Consider the following 14,455-nt stretch of genomic DNA (forward strand, 5'->3'; position numbering starts at 1 on the left):
GTATGGAAGAACGATATTTCTGGCCTTAGTTGAAGTGAGATGTTGGCAATTTTGTGAGGAAGTGCAACATTTGTCAGGTATCCAAAAGGGCACTCTCAGAATACTGGCCTCTCTATATGCCTCTACCTGTTCCTAACAGCATTTGGGAAGACTTGTCGATAGACTTTGTGTTGGTACTCCCTCGTACCCAACGTGGAGTTGATTCTATGTTCGTAGTGGTTGACAGGTTTTCAAAGATGGCACATTTTATTCCTTGTCGAAAGACTTTAGACGCCTCTCATGTGGCTTGATTATTCTTTCGAGAAGTAGTTCGTTTGCATGGAGTCCCTCAATCCATTACCTCAGATCATGATGTCAAGTTCCTTAGCCACTTCTGGGTGACTTTGTGGAAGATATTTAACACAGCCTTGAATTATAGTTCAACCAATCATCCTCAAACAAATGGTCAAACAGAGGTGACTAATAGGACTTTGGGCAATTTGGTTCGCAGCATTTGTAGAGACAAACCAAAGTAGTGGGATCTTACTTTGTCTCAAGTAGAATTCACATATAATAGCGCAGTTCACAATGCCACAGGAAAGTCACCATTCTCTCTGGTGTATGTCATGCCTCCAAAACATGCAATTGATTTGCTCCATTTGACTCGGGGTCCAAGAGTGAGTACTGCCTCTGAAACCGTGGCCAAACAAGCCCAAGCAATACAAAAAGAAGTACGAAAAAAGCTGGAAGAAACAAATACCAAATATAAGGTAGCTGCAGACAACCATCGGTGCTCCAAACTGTTCAAGGGAGGAGATTCAGTAATAGTGTTTTTGTGCAAAGCCAGATTTCCAGTTGGCACATACAACAAATTGAAGCCTCGCAAGTATGGTCCATATAGGGTGTTGAAGAAAATCAATGACAATGCTTATGTGATTGAGCTACTAGACGACATGAAGATTTCCAAGACTTTTAATATAGCTGATTTATATGAGTATAATGCCGAAGAACCCCTCTATCTAGAATCGAAATCGAGGTCGACTTCTCTTCAAGAAGAAGGGACTGATGTAAAACAAGAAGCCAGAGACTTCTTGGAACAATTGGACCGACAAAAGGCAAGAAAGATGTAGATCAAAATTCTATAATTTTTATATTTCTTAATTTTATTATTTTAGAATTAGATTTTGACTAGGATTTTAAATAGCTTAGAATTTTAGTCTCTTAGGTTTCCTAATTTGTGTTGATTTAAGTTTCCTAGTTTATTTTAGAATTACTTTTCCTACAAGTATTAGGTTTAGTTTATTATAAATAAGCCTACAAACATATGTAATTCATTCATTCAATTAATAGCATTTTAAAGAGTTTTTCTTTTATCTTCCTTGTGGATTCAAGGGTGTTCTTGTGGATTCAAGAATTCTCGTCTACTAGAACGATATCTAGTCTCGTGTGATTTATTCCACTTGCATCATCTTGTATGGGTCAAAATAAAATACAACAAAGATCGTAATGCTACATTTTTTATTTTTATTTTTGGTCAATTGATAAGAGAATAATTACATTATGAAAAATATTTACATTATCAAACAACCCACTAATCTATAATAGCTAGAAGAGGAAATATCATTTTTCCCCCCAAACTATCACGCATTTTTCATATTGACCCTCATACTTCGATTTATTTCGATTTAGTACCTGAACTATTCACAAATTGATCAATTAGACCCTTGTCGTCACCTTCCATCTACAATTGGACGGTATGTGCTGACGTGGCATTTAAAATCTCATTTTATTCCCCCAAACTATATCTTAAAAACCAATTTACCCCTCAAATTAAAAATCAATTTTCCCCCAAAACTATACTTTAAAAATCAATTTGCCCCCACATTAGCACATTTCGTCCAATTGTGGACGTAAGGTAACGGCAGGGGTCTAATTGATCAATTTATGAAAAGTTTAGGTACTAAATTGAAATAAATTGAAGTATGGGAGTTAACATGAAAAACGCGTGATAGTTTGGGGGGAAAACACACTACAAGAAATATAGAATTTAACGGCGTTTATTTAGCGACGTTTTCATAAACACCACTATTTCTAACCTTTAACGACGTTTTATAAACGTCACGTTTTATTTTAATTAAAACGGTACCGTTTAAGGAATAGAAGTCGTTTTTTAACGCCTTCACATGTGTTACAATGTTATTCCTCCCTCTCTTAGCTCTACTATCAGAACCGTTCTCACTGTCTCTTCAGGCCCTCATTTTGAATCTGGAAACCTTCAGTTCGGTTTCATCTCAGATCTCTCACTCACTCACTCGATCCCTCAAATCTCTCACTCACTCGATCGCTCTCTCTCTCTCTCTCTAAACCCTTCAGTCTCAGAGATTAAGATTCAACCTTCTTCAGCTCGGTTTCATCTCAGATCCAATCTCAAAGTGATTTCGATTTCGAAGCTCTCTCTCTCTCTCGATTTTGAAGCTCCACCGCCACCACCATCACCACCGTTGACTAAGGTGAGCACCATCGTCTACAATCTCAATTTCGTATTCTTTTCTCTCTCTCTCTCTCTCTCTCTCTCTCTCTCTCTCTCTCTCAAGCTTTTCCTTCCGGCGATTCTTCTCCTAGGGTTTACATAAGTTTAAGATTTCAGATCTGAGATTTCTCATTCAAAACTTAAGTTTCAGATCTGAGATTTCTCATTCAAAAATATGTTTGGGATTTGAGATTTCTTATTCAAAAACATATGTTTCGGATCTGAGATTTCTCATTCAAAAATATGTTTGAGATCCGGAATTTCTTATTCAAAAACACATGTTTCAGATCTGAGATTTCTCATTCGAAAATATATGTTTATGATTTGAAATTTCTCATTAAAAATTTTCATTCGAAACAATAATTTCTTAATCTAAAATTTTATGCTGGGTTCGGCATTAATTAATGCAAAAATAATTTCATACCAATTATTTGTCCTCTGTTTATTAATTTCATACCAATTATGAATGTATCTATTCCCCTCTCTCTAATACTTGCTGTCGAATTGCTAGACTGGGATTTCTTAATCTAGCCTTGTGATAGAAAGGGAAGGGAAGGTTTCCTCCATATGATAGAAAAGATTAAGGAGGAGAGTAGGGAAAGGAAAGGAGAAAGCTCTTTCCTCCACCCAAAAAAATCAATCTGCTGAAATGTGGTCCGTAAGGAAAGAGACAGAAGATGTTTGAAATTTTGGGCTAGTTCTGTATTACTGTTGGAAAATTTTGTATTGTGACTGAATTTTTTCTTACAATAAACCTTGTTAAGCTTTTCATTTCTACTCTCTCATGGTGGCTTTCTTCATTAATTATACTTAACATAAGACTCTTCTAGACTCAGACCTTGATATATTCTTCATGCATCATAACATATCTTTCACATAATTCTAGAGTCCTTAGATATTTAGTAAATTTCAATTTACTTTTTTTCTATAGAAGAAGCTGACTTGGGTATTAAAATACATGAAACTAGCTTGCATTCATTAACAAGTTGTTTGGAATGGTGGAATTGGTATTTGAAAATGGGATTTTTTTATGTTCATTTTGTTTGTTTTTTCTTTAAACAGGGCAATTGCCGAATATTTGTCACATGATCTCCCTTACAAGTTATCACCCGACGATGCTTTTGTCACATCTGGTTGCACTCAAGCTATTGATGTGGCATTGTCAATGTTAGCTCGCCCGGGAGTGAATATTTTGCTTCCAAGGCCAGGGTTCCCAATCTACGAACTTTGTGCTGCTTTTAGACATCTTGAAGTTCGGCATTTTGATCTTCTTCCCAAAAAGGGTTGGGAAGTTGATCTTGATGCTGTCGAAGCTCTTGCAGACCATAACACTGCTGCAATGGTAATCATAAATCCTGGGAATCCATGTGGCAATGTCTATACTTATCCACATTTGAAGAAGGTATTCTTCACTTCATAATTGGTTTTATGGTTACAATAAGCATTGGGTTTTCTATTAACTGATTTATTGCAATTAGATTGCTGAAACTGCAAAAAGGCTAAAAATTCTTGTAATTGCTGATGAAGTTTATGGCCTCCTTGCTTTTGGGGCTAATCCTTTTGTGCCGATGGGAGTTTTTGGTTCAGTTGTTCCAGTTCCCACGCTTGGCTCTTTATCAAAGCGATGGATAGTCCCTGGTTGGCGACTTGGTTGGTTTGTGATAAATGATCCAAATGACATCTTCAGAAACCCCAAGGTTTGCTCTGTGTACTTTCTCTTCTGATAATGTTGGTTACCATTCTCGGTATTGAATTATGTTGTCGATCAATGTCTTGAAAGTAAATGCAAGATGATTTGTTTTAATAATTATCATTCAGACATGGATTTGTTTTCATTGTATTTGGTTTTTTATGGTGTACTCACTTTAAACATTTTTATTTCATGCGGGCACAAATTTATTTTTTTATTAACCAAACATTAAAGTTCTTGTAGATGATGTCATGGCTAAAAAAAGTTGATTTTTGTCACTAAATTTACTTGCACCAGTGCTAATGGTTTATTTTTCCTTTAAACTGATTGTTGAGCGGCTTAAGAAGTATTTTGATATTCTTGGGGGTCCTTCGACATTTATACAGGTGAGTACCTTATTCCTTGGGTGCTTGTTTTGAAACATTGAAGTCAGGATTTGTTCTGTTTTCTTAAATGAAATAATTTTTTGCATTCGGTTGATGCATTTCCTAGATTGGTCAAGTTAAAAATTATAACTTGCAGCCATTTTCTAACCCTTCCCAAAAGAATGGAAAAGGAAAAGAAAAAAAATATATATCCACTTTCCTAAATCAATGTCAATGAGACCATGAATCTGTGTTTGGATCTTGGATTTGTGGAGAGATTTGAATGCTAAGGAAAAGGAAAGGGAGAAGTAGATGAAATAGAAGCTAAGTTATTCATTGACTTTTCCCTTTCCATATACAAATCCCACTTTTCCCTTCCCTTTACAAATCACTTGGCTAAATTTCATTCGCTTTTCCCTTCCCTTTTTCTTTCTCCCCACAAAAGCATGGATGCTTGACCTTAAAATGTCTGAAGTTCTGACTTCATCCGGAAAAGTGCAAATTTCACTACCAAATTTTGTTCATTTCAAAAGACCATCGACTTAAATCACTCATTTCTCTTTCTTAACAATATTTTCCGTGGTTCTAGGCAGCAGTCCCACGCATTCTTCAGCAAACTGAAGACGTATTCTTTACAAAGACCATTAATATACTAAAGCAGACTTCTGATATTTGTTGTGAACGAATAAAGAAGATTCCTTGCATTTCATGCCCATATAAACCAGTGGGATCCATGGCTGTTATGGTAAGGAATTTATAGAATTTTTCAGTTCTCTGCAATGTGGAAGTAAACTGCAGTCCTCGAATTTTTCGGTTCTCTGTTTATTAATTTCATACCAATTTTCATTTTCACTATAATTTAATTTGCAGGTGATGTTCAGCACTGATGGTTATGCATTTCCAGAGACTTTTTACTTAGGTTAGTTTAATTAGTTATCTATCAATTTTATACTTTATTTTGTGATAATATCTTCAAAATCTTGGAGGAGCCAGTTCTGATTGCAGATTGAAATTAATATGAATACAAAATAGAGCCTATTTCTCTTGTTAATTGACTTGATAATATATTTCTAACATCATTAAAAATTATTAATTGACTTGATAATTTATTAATAAAAACTATAATTTATTATGAAATTAAAAATCTCAAAGATGAAATGTAATTTTTAAAATTATAAAAACAGATTCGTATTTTAATCAAATCTCAAATTCTATGCGTAATTTACCCTATAAAATAGAAAAAGGAGGATCTAACTGGGAGAGAGGACAAGACGGTTCTGGATGAAATTAGACCGGTTGGAAGGTAGTAGTGGGTTGGCATTGTCATCCCTCTCCAATTTTTCCCTTCTCTATTTTATTCTCTTCTCTTCTATTTCATTCATTCTTCATAGTAATCTTTTATTTCATTTCATTTTCTTTTTAGAAAACACAACACACACACACACTCACTGTCTACTCTCTATCTAGTTTCTTGGAAACACAGTCTCACAATCTCTGTACACAAACTTCTCAGTTTCTTTTCTTTGATTCTGACGAACCCACAAGAACAGGATTGACATAGTTGCTGGAGCTGAAGTTTGAAGATGACGGTGACGGTGACGATGATGATGATGATGATGAGTAGTCTTTTTCGAGAGATGTTCTCAAAGAGTTCACTGAACTTTTGAGTGAGTGTTTGACTAATGCTTGAAGGGTTGTTGGGGTTTTCATAAATGGTTGTTGGTTCTACATCTTTCTTGGGTAGTTTTTTGAATGCTTATTTTATTTTATTTTTAGTTTTGTCTGTGCACTGAATATTCCGTAAAGCCAACTCGCCTCTTCGTTCTCATATATTTATGTTGTATGTTCTCTTCAATTATATCATTCAGCAATAGTTTTTAATGGTTTCAGCAACAGTTTTTAACGGTCTCTCTCTCTGTCTCAAAGTCTCCTCATTTTAGGTAGTCGGATTTTCCTACTTACACTGACCTTTCTGGTTCTCAAAAGGTAAGCAATATTTTATTTTTTAAGATCTCCCAATTTTCCTCTGTTTTTAGTTTTCTTTTTTGTTTTTTTATTTTTGTGGATGTTGATTGGTTTTCTTAGTTCCTTCTTAGTGGGAAATTCTTTAGCTATTAATGGTAATCAGTGAATATGTGCTCTTAGTGTCATTGAATTCCCATTTTAGTTGTTTTTGTACTATGATCAAAGTTTAATCATTTTACACACTAGACTTGATGATGCAAACTCATGAACTTTAATCTCTGCAGTGATTTGGGTTGCTGATAAGAGTATCGGATCTGGGTTAGAGTTGGAAGAGTGGTTGATTTGTTATCTTAGTTGGAAAATTCGTCGAAAAGATGAAGAGCGCTGCGTTTGTGGCTATTGCTGCTGCAATTGGTAACTTCTTGCAAGGTTGGGATAATGCCACTATTGCAGGTACTTGTCATTTTAATAATCTAATTCCTCATTTTTTAATTCACTCATGGAAATGATGTAGATTTAGTATTTGCCTGAGTTGATTGATATCCTTGTTCCCAAATTCCCTATTTAATGGATCTAATGAAATGGAAATCAAATTAGTAGGATTTTTGTGCAGTCAAATTTGATTCGTGGATTCAACTATAGATGCTTAATTTTCTATGATCTTTTCTTTGTTTCTTAGTTTGCTTCCCCTCCTTGGAAAGACAGGAGGGAAAGCCCCATTGATAGCTTGATATTGAGTAAATTAGCATTGAGTGCAAACGCATCAATCTAAAGTTTTTGATGATTTGATAAATGAATAAGATAGGTTGAATTTGATAATTGCTAGAAGTTTTTTTTTTCTGAAGTAGTTAACAATATGGGTATTTTTGGAGAAAAGAAAAAAGTGGTGCAAAGCTTCAAATCCCTTCTGAGTTGTGTGTTTTATGTAATAGTGTAGATGTTTCATTACTGGAAAAATAATGATTTATTATTATTTTTTTAACATTACAGGGGCTATAGTGTACATAAAGGAGGACCTGAGTTTGGAAACTACTATAGAAGGGCTTGCTGTGGCCATGTCACTCATTGGAGCCACACTTGTCACAACTTGCTCGGGTCCCATATCAGATTTGATTGGTCGGCGTCCAATGCTAATAATGTCGTCAATGTTCTACTTTGTTAGTGGTTTGGTAATGTTGTGGTCTCCTAACGTCTATGTTCTACTTGTAGCGAGGCTAATAGATGGATTTGGAATTGGTTTGGCTGTTACTCTTGTCCCGGACTATATATCTGAGACTGCTCCGGCAGATATAAGGGGGTTGTTAAATACTTTTCCACAGTTCGCCGGTTGATGGCGGGGGTGAGAAGAAAGGAATAGTAGGCATTGTTGTTGGGATGGTTGGGATTGAAGGCATCGTGGTCGGGATTGTGGGCAGTGAAGTAGCCGGCAGTGGTGGCAGAGTCAATGTAGGAAGAGTAGGCATGGTTGGCAGTGTTGGATTGGGCAAAGTTAACGGAATTTGGGTGCTTGGCAGTGGTGGCAGTGTGGGCATTGGCAAGCTTGGGATTGTTGGCATTGTGGGCAAAGGCATACTTGGCAATGGTGGCAATGTGACTTTAGGCAGAGATGGAATTGTAGGCATTGTTTGCAGTAGGTTGCGAGCTGCCAAACTCATCTGGATGCTTGAAAATGAAAGCATCAAAACCAGAGATAGAACAAAACTAGTATGAAAAGCAGCCATTTATATTGTTAATTTTCATCGGCAATCGCTTCTTCTTCGTATTTTGTTTTGATTATCAATTTGCTATTTTGTTGATATCATGTGAGTTTCATTCTAATCTAATATTGAATCAACTTCTATCCTCTTTGGTATGCTTTTTTATGTGTCAAAGATTGCAGGGAGCAAAAGCGTTATGGAATGACACCCCTCAAGAAACCTGTGGATCTTCAGAGATTGAATGAATTGGTGTCAATTGGGTAAGTGGAACCAGAATAATGTATTTATTTTCCCAATCACTGATTATTATTTTTTTCTTTTTCCTTCCTTTTTTCTGAAGTCAATTCTTGTTGTTAACTTTTGTCATCAGTATTATTTTCTCACTAGATGTCACCATTTAGTCTTAGGTCTTCAAAAGTGAAAATAAATATTAAAATATAGAAGACAGAAGGGTGAAATTAATGTAATTACATATGGCTCTGACTCTTGGAATTTTTTTCCCCCCTGAAATTTTAAATAAAAAGTGAACCAATGTTGTCATCTGCCTTGAATCCAATGCCTTAATGCAGTTCAACTTTCGTCCCACTTTTCCTGGGGCACAGTCCTACATTTCTGATACATTGATCGATAATGTTTTGGCTGTGTTTGATATCTGGATTAGGTTCACTATGATTATGAATTCGGTGGGATTGAGTGATGGGATTACCAATATGGTGGTATTAGGTTGGAAATGTGAGATTAATTGCATTTGTTTGTTTACTATGGGAAATAGTTACATGCTCGTGTTTGTTTTGCTTTAATTGGTTGAGATTAAATCTATGAAATTTTTTAAAAGCTCTCATTACATAAAAGTCAGCTTTGTGCATTGAAAAGCTCTCATTACATTAAATCCATAATTCATTAGTTTACATGTGTTTTTTATTGGGACCAATCCTTCTTTATTTCTGCTTTCTCAGGACTCTTCAGATGTTTCTTCAAGAGCTGGCATTTCACCACCATTTTGTTTCCATAGTTGCAGACATGCTGCATAGTGCCAATTGGAGGCACATGTGACGAATGTACACATATAGCTTCTCATTATCCTTATATTATATGCTCTATGGTAGAGGTGTTTTTATTATTATATTTTTCTTTTTTTTAATTTCTGACATGCATAACTTGAATGCTGTATTGCAGTGTAAAGATCCTCACTTCTGAAAGTAAATGGCGATGATGTGCTTTGAAGTATTCACTCTACATGTAAGAAGAAGAAGAAGAAGAAGAACTAACAAGGTAAAAGTACTAACATCACTAGTTTAAGCTGATAATAATATTCATAAATCAATAGTGTTAAAGACATGTTAGGCAAATGCTTTTTTGAGTTGAGAATGATGTTATTCATAAATCATATACATTGTTTTTAAGTATCAAGTGGTTTTCACAAGTATGGTTTATTCTTCTTCTCCTACATTGTGTTTGGAAAGTGTCTAAGAAAAAGAAACAGTGTTGTGAGAATGTCCAACACACATGAGCAAACATGGTACTTATTGCATCTTAGTTTATCTATGTAGTCCTCAATTTGTTAGATAATTATATACTAAATTTTCCTAGGTGGAAAACATACTCAATGCTATAAAGAACTAGATAAATTATGTGGGTACAATTAGTTGAGAAACATACTCAAGTTTTCTTCCCAAAGTTTCTGTAGTTCATGTAACAGTTATTAGACACCAAGAGTAACTAGAAAACACTGACTAATAATAAAGTCTAGAAGAAGCCAAGTTTTCTATTTTCTTTTCTTTTATCTTGCCCTTTATTTTTCTTTCTCCCTTTTTTTCCCCCATCCTATTTGTAGGAAGAAAGAAGAGGTTGTGGCGACAAAACAAAAAATGACACCAAACCATCACCATATGCATTCTTTAATAGCAATTTCCATAGAACAGTATACCAGTTTTTGCCTCAATATCGGGTGCAAAGATTCTCTTAGTGCTTGAGCAGAAGCTCCAATCCTAAACAGCCCCTAACTACTAATAAAACCCAATGTGTGGTTGATGGGTAAAATGGGAACCACAAAAGTCAAACAGCCATTTTTGTTGATGTGCTTGCTTTATACCCAAGTTTTGGTCCTGTAGGTGGTATTATTATAATTATAATATAGTTATTTACCTATATATTATATTAATATTATAGTATAAAACTATGTTATATAATATATCAAAATGTTGTCCAATTTCTTCTCCTCCTCTTGGTTTCATTTGAGAGCTAGATTTAACGTTTGCTTCGAGTCCGGATGAGAAACTAGAGAGAGAAAGTAGACCGAGAGAGAGAGAGAGAGAGAGAGAGAGAGAGAGAGAGAGGGTCATACATGTCTGAGCCCGCACTTTTTGTGATCTGTTCATCTTCTCTCTATTTGTCCTAAAAAGTCTCAGATCACTCGATTTTCCTCTGAAATTTACACAGACCCACATACATATACCTCCAGATTTTGTAGCCTGAGGTACAGATCTCCGATCTCACTTTTCTCCACCTTCAAATCTTGTATTTATGTATGTTTATTCACTGTTCTAGGTGTATGTTCATGTATAGAGCTCAATTTAAACCTTTTGCTTCATCATTTCTTAATTTTCTGTTAGATTTCTAGGTTTATGGTAATTTTGAGCTCTATTCCAGCCATCAAAGACGCGTTTTTTTGAAGTCATTTCCGAAACATACTTTGAACATAGGATCAGTGGGTCTGGTTTGGCCGACTGACTCTGGACCAAAATGAACTTGTTGACAGATTGTGAGAGCATGGCCTCAATTGGTATTTGATATGAAGACCATCACCATCTATTTTTATATCTTCTCTTATTATATGATGTGTTAATGCTGTAATAGTGCTACATTTTGTTTCTACCTTAAACTCAGGTTTTTTGACAGGAGCACATATTGGAAATTTGGGTAGTTGGTTTAGAAAACAGTCTAATATTGTGATGTCAGGTTATGTTGTTAATAGATATACTCAATTTTGTACTTTAGAATGATATAATTCCATTTTAATCTTTGACTGCATTGTTCAAAGGTATATCAGTAATTTCATATCTTGTATATGGAAGTTAAATTCTATTCCACCTGTTTCGTCGTTGTTTCCTCGTGCAACTTCTGTATCTAAATCTAATGAATTCCAATTAATTTGACTGTCATGCAGGCCCCTTACTACTGTCAGCAGCCTGAGTTTTGATTACTTGCAAAACCATTGATTGACAATTTAGATGGGAAATCTCTGTATAACAGAATTGAATACAGGCTAGCCAGTACTTTCTCTGTATCCATGATTGTCCCCTTGGTCTTGGACTCTCTTATATTCTTGGAACCTTATCAGCATAGAAGTCTTAAAATTTTGCTGTTCCAAATTATTTTGTCTGTGATTTTCTTTTCTATTAGGGAGTGAAGGATAATACTAGTTGACTTTCGTTTATTATATTTTTTAATTTATGTTTGCATGGCTATCATATACATACAGTTCAGTCATATTGAGTTCATTGAGACTGTGCTTTCTTCTTTCTTCTTTTTTTTTCGTTTAATTTAATTTAATTTAATTATTTATTTTTAAGCATATGTTGGCGCATTGTATTGGAAGTTCGGATGTAAATGGACCAAACTCATTGTTTGGTTTATAACGCTAAAACCGTTTTTGAGCTTTTTATTTTTTGTCAAGTGATTATTTTATGCTTCATTTATTATTTCAATGGGAGCTATTATTTTATATGTTAGTTATTTTATATTTATTATAGGTATTTGAATGGAAGTTGGATATTAATTGAATAAGAAACTGAATTAATGTTTCATTTTTGTTGTTTGAATGAGAGTTAATATTTTATATGTCAGTATTACTACAGGTATTTTTTTAATTCAATCAAATAAAAATAAGTATAATTTAAAAAAAAAAAGGGATATGACGGCGTTTCTACAAATGCCTTCTAAACTGTCATGTTTTTTGAAAACAGATACCACGGCGTTTTAACAACGTCGCTAAATATTGTTGGGGACGTCAGCAAGTCTATAGTGGGACATTTGGCGGCGTTTATTAAAACGCCTCCTATACTAATATCACGGCGTTTTTAAAACGTCACAAAGATACAGCGACGGCCGCAGCTTCGACGTTTGGTACTAAACGCCACTAAAAGAATTAGCGGCGTTTTTGATAGATATAGCGGCGTTTTTTAAACGCCACTAAAAGTCCAATTTCCAGCAGTGACAATATTTCCTCTAGCTAGAAAGTCAACAAAACTTAACAATCCTGACCAAGTTGTTAACCAAGCCCAACAATCACTAAATACAACCTCAATAATAGGGAATAAATAAGCTAATCAACTTGAAGAGTATCAAATTTATTTTCATAAAAGTTGAATCTAAAATCTTATACCACAAATGACGTTGAACACCCATCAGGTAAAATGTCCTAATTCAACTGCAACATATAATACACATTGTTTTAAGTATGTATCGAAATTCCGTAAAAGTAGCAACTACCAAGTGGATAGGATTTTCGTAAAAAAGTATTCAATCAAATATCTAAGAAAGTAAAAGAGAAGTGGTTAGTAGCTCGAATTTGAGTTTGCTCAAAAGTTTGAATTTATATTTATTGGTCGACCATCCAAACGACTACTCAGACGGCTAGTGCGACACTTGTCTATCATAATTGTCACTTTTGTTGATAGCGCTTTCACCTTCTTGTCGGACGATTGACCGGACTACCGACAAACCAAAATTCAAGCGATTTCGAACAAACTCATATTCAAACTACCAAACAATGCTGAAAAGTAGAATGTATAGATCACAATTGTTTTCAAATAGTTTACACAATAACAAATTTAAAATTACACCACATTCTATTTTCAAAATAAAAATTGATGACACTTTTTCATAATATATTAATTTTCCCCCTAAAGATACAAGATCAATTAATGCCCATAAATTTTTTATTTGAAGAATTCCATGGACACAGGACATACTTTATTATACAAATAATGTAATATTCAACAACTCCACTACGTCAACACAAATTATTGTCTCCCGAGTAGTCTGAATGATGCGGCTAGAGAAGGATGAAGCTAAATCCCAGTTGCTCCAAAAGGTGAAATCCTAACCTATAAATATACTTGTTTTTTTTTTTCTTTTATTTTTTTGTTTTTATGACTGTTTGAGTATTGTTGGAAAAAAAAAAAAAAAAGGTTTTTGCTAAATTTAATGTGAAATTAAAGTAGATCCAAACCATTAGTTGAGATGTGATTAAACAAGTTTAGATTATTTGTAATAAGATCTTTACACCACAAAAAGAATGACAAAAAATCATTAATAATTAAATAAGAAATTGTCTCATAAAGTTGGCCTCATGAATGAGGTATTGGGAATTGTGTATAACTACCAATCCCACATTGATCCGGGTCAGGGTCCGTGGTCCATGATCCGTGATCCATGGGTCATGGATCTTGGATCTTGAGACTTGGGACTTTGGCTTGAGGCTTGTTGGAATGGGCCAAGTCTGCTGCAAATATGTATATACACATATGTTTATAATTTGTGTAACTCACACTTAGAATTCCCATCAGTTTTGGTGCATTATTTCGGTAGTTTTCAGGAGTAATGACCTGTTTGGTGCCAGCCTTGATAGCCGGAGGCTCCTCCTCTCTCCCCCATGGTGTATAAAAGGAGGTCCATCTTCCTTGGTTTGGTATAGAAATTTTTGTTGTCATATTATAGTCAAGTCAGTCTCCTCATATAATATATTCTTCCTGTGTTGAGAGAGTGCAGTCATTGTCCGTTCGCCAAAGCTAACAGAAGGTGCTTCTACGTTAGCCCGTCTAAACTGTCGTATCCTGTGAGATAGAAGTTGACGTACCTCCAACACCCATGGTGAGGTGGCTAATCTATTTTAAGGAGACTGTGGTATCACACAGACTTTGGTTTGCTTCTTTACCATTTTTCTATTTGATATGTATTTTTTGTTCATCATGTTTATGTTCTAGAATTTATTTTATTAAATATGAATTTATTTGTTTTATTTAATTACATAATTTGTACAGCAATCTTAAAACAGATTAATATTCTTTTCCATGAAATTGAACAAATAGATTCATCTACTAATTTAGAATAACTCAGATTCATGTATAAGGCTAATTGGTTTTGGTTTCCGTGACTAAATAACATGCTGTGTCTAGACCACAGTTTCAATATGATAAAGAGGTTCATCTTTAATGTTAATAAATCA

At 34.6% G+C, this 14,455-nt stretch overlaps 1 long non-coding RNA gene across 1 annotated transcript; it reads left to right on the top strand.

The window, feature by feature from the left end:
- The first annotated feature begins 9,135 nt into the window (after positions 1 to 9,135).
- Positions 9,136 to 11,951, top strand: LOC145805902 (uncharacterized). The gene is made up of 3 exons (XR_014348178.1): positions 9,136 to 9,284; positions 9,403 to 9,498; positions 11,393 to 11,951. It is a non-coding gene; the product is annotated as an uncharacterized LOC145805902 (long non-coding RNA).
- The last annotated feature ends 2,504 nt before the right edge of the window (positions 11,952 to 14,455 follow it).

This window comes from Camellia sinensis, chromosome 13 (assembly GCF_055761805.1).
Source record: "Camellia sinensis isolate YWXY chromosome 13, ASM5576180v1, whole genome shotgun sequence".
NCBI classification, from domain to species: Eukaryota; Viridiplantae; Streptophyta; class Magnoliopsida; order Ericales; family Theaceae; genus Camellia; species Camellia sinensis.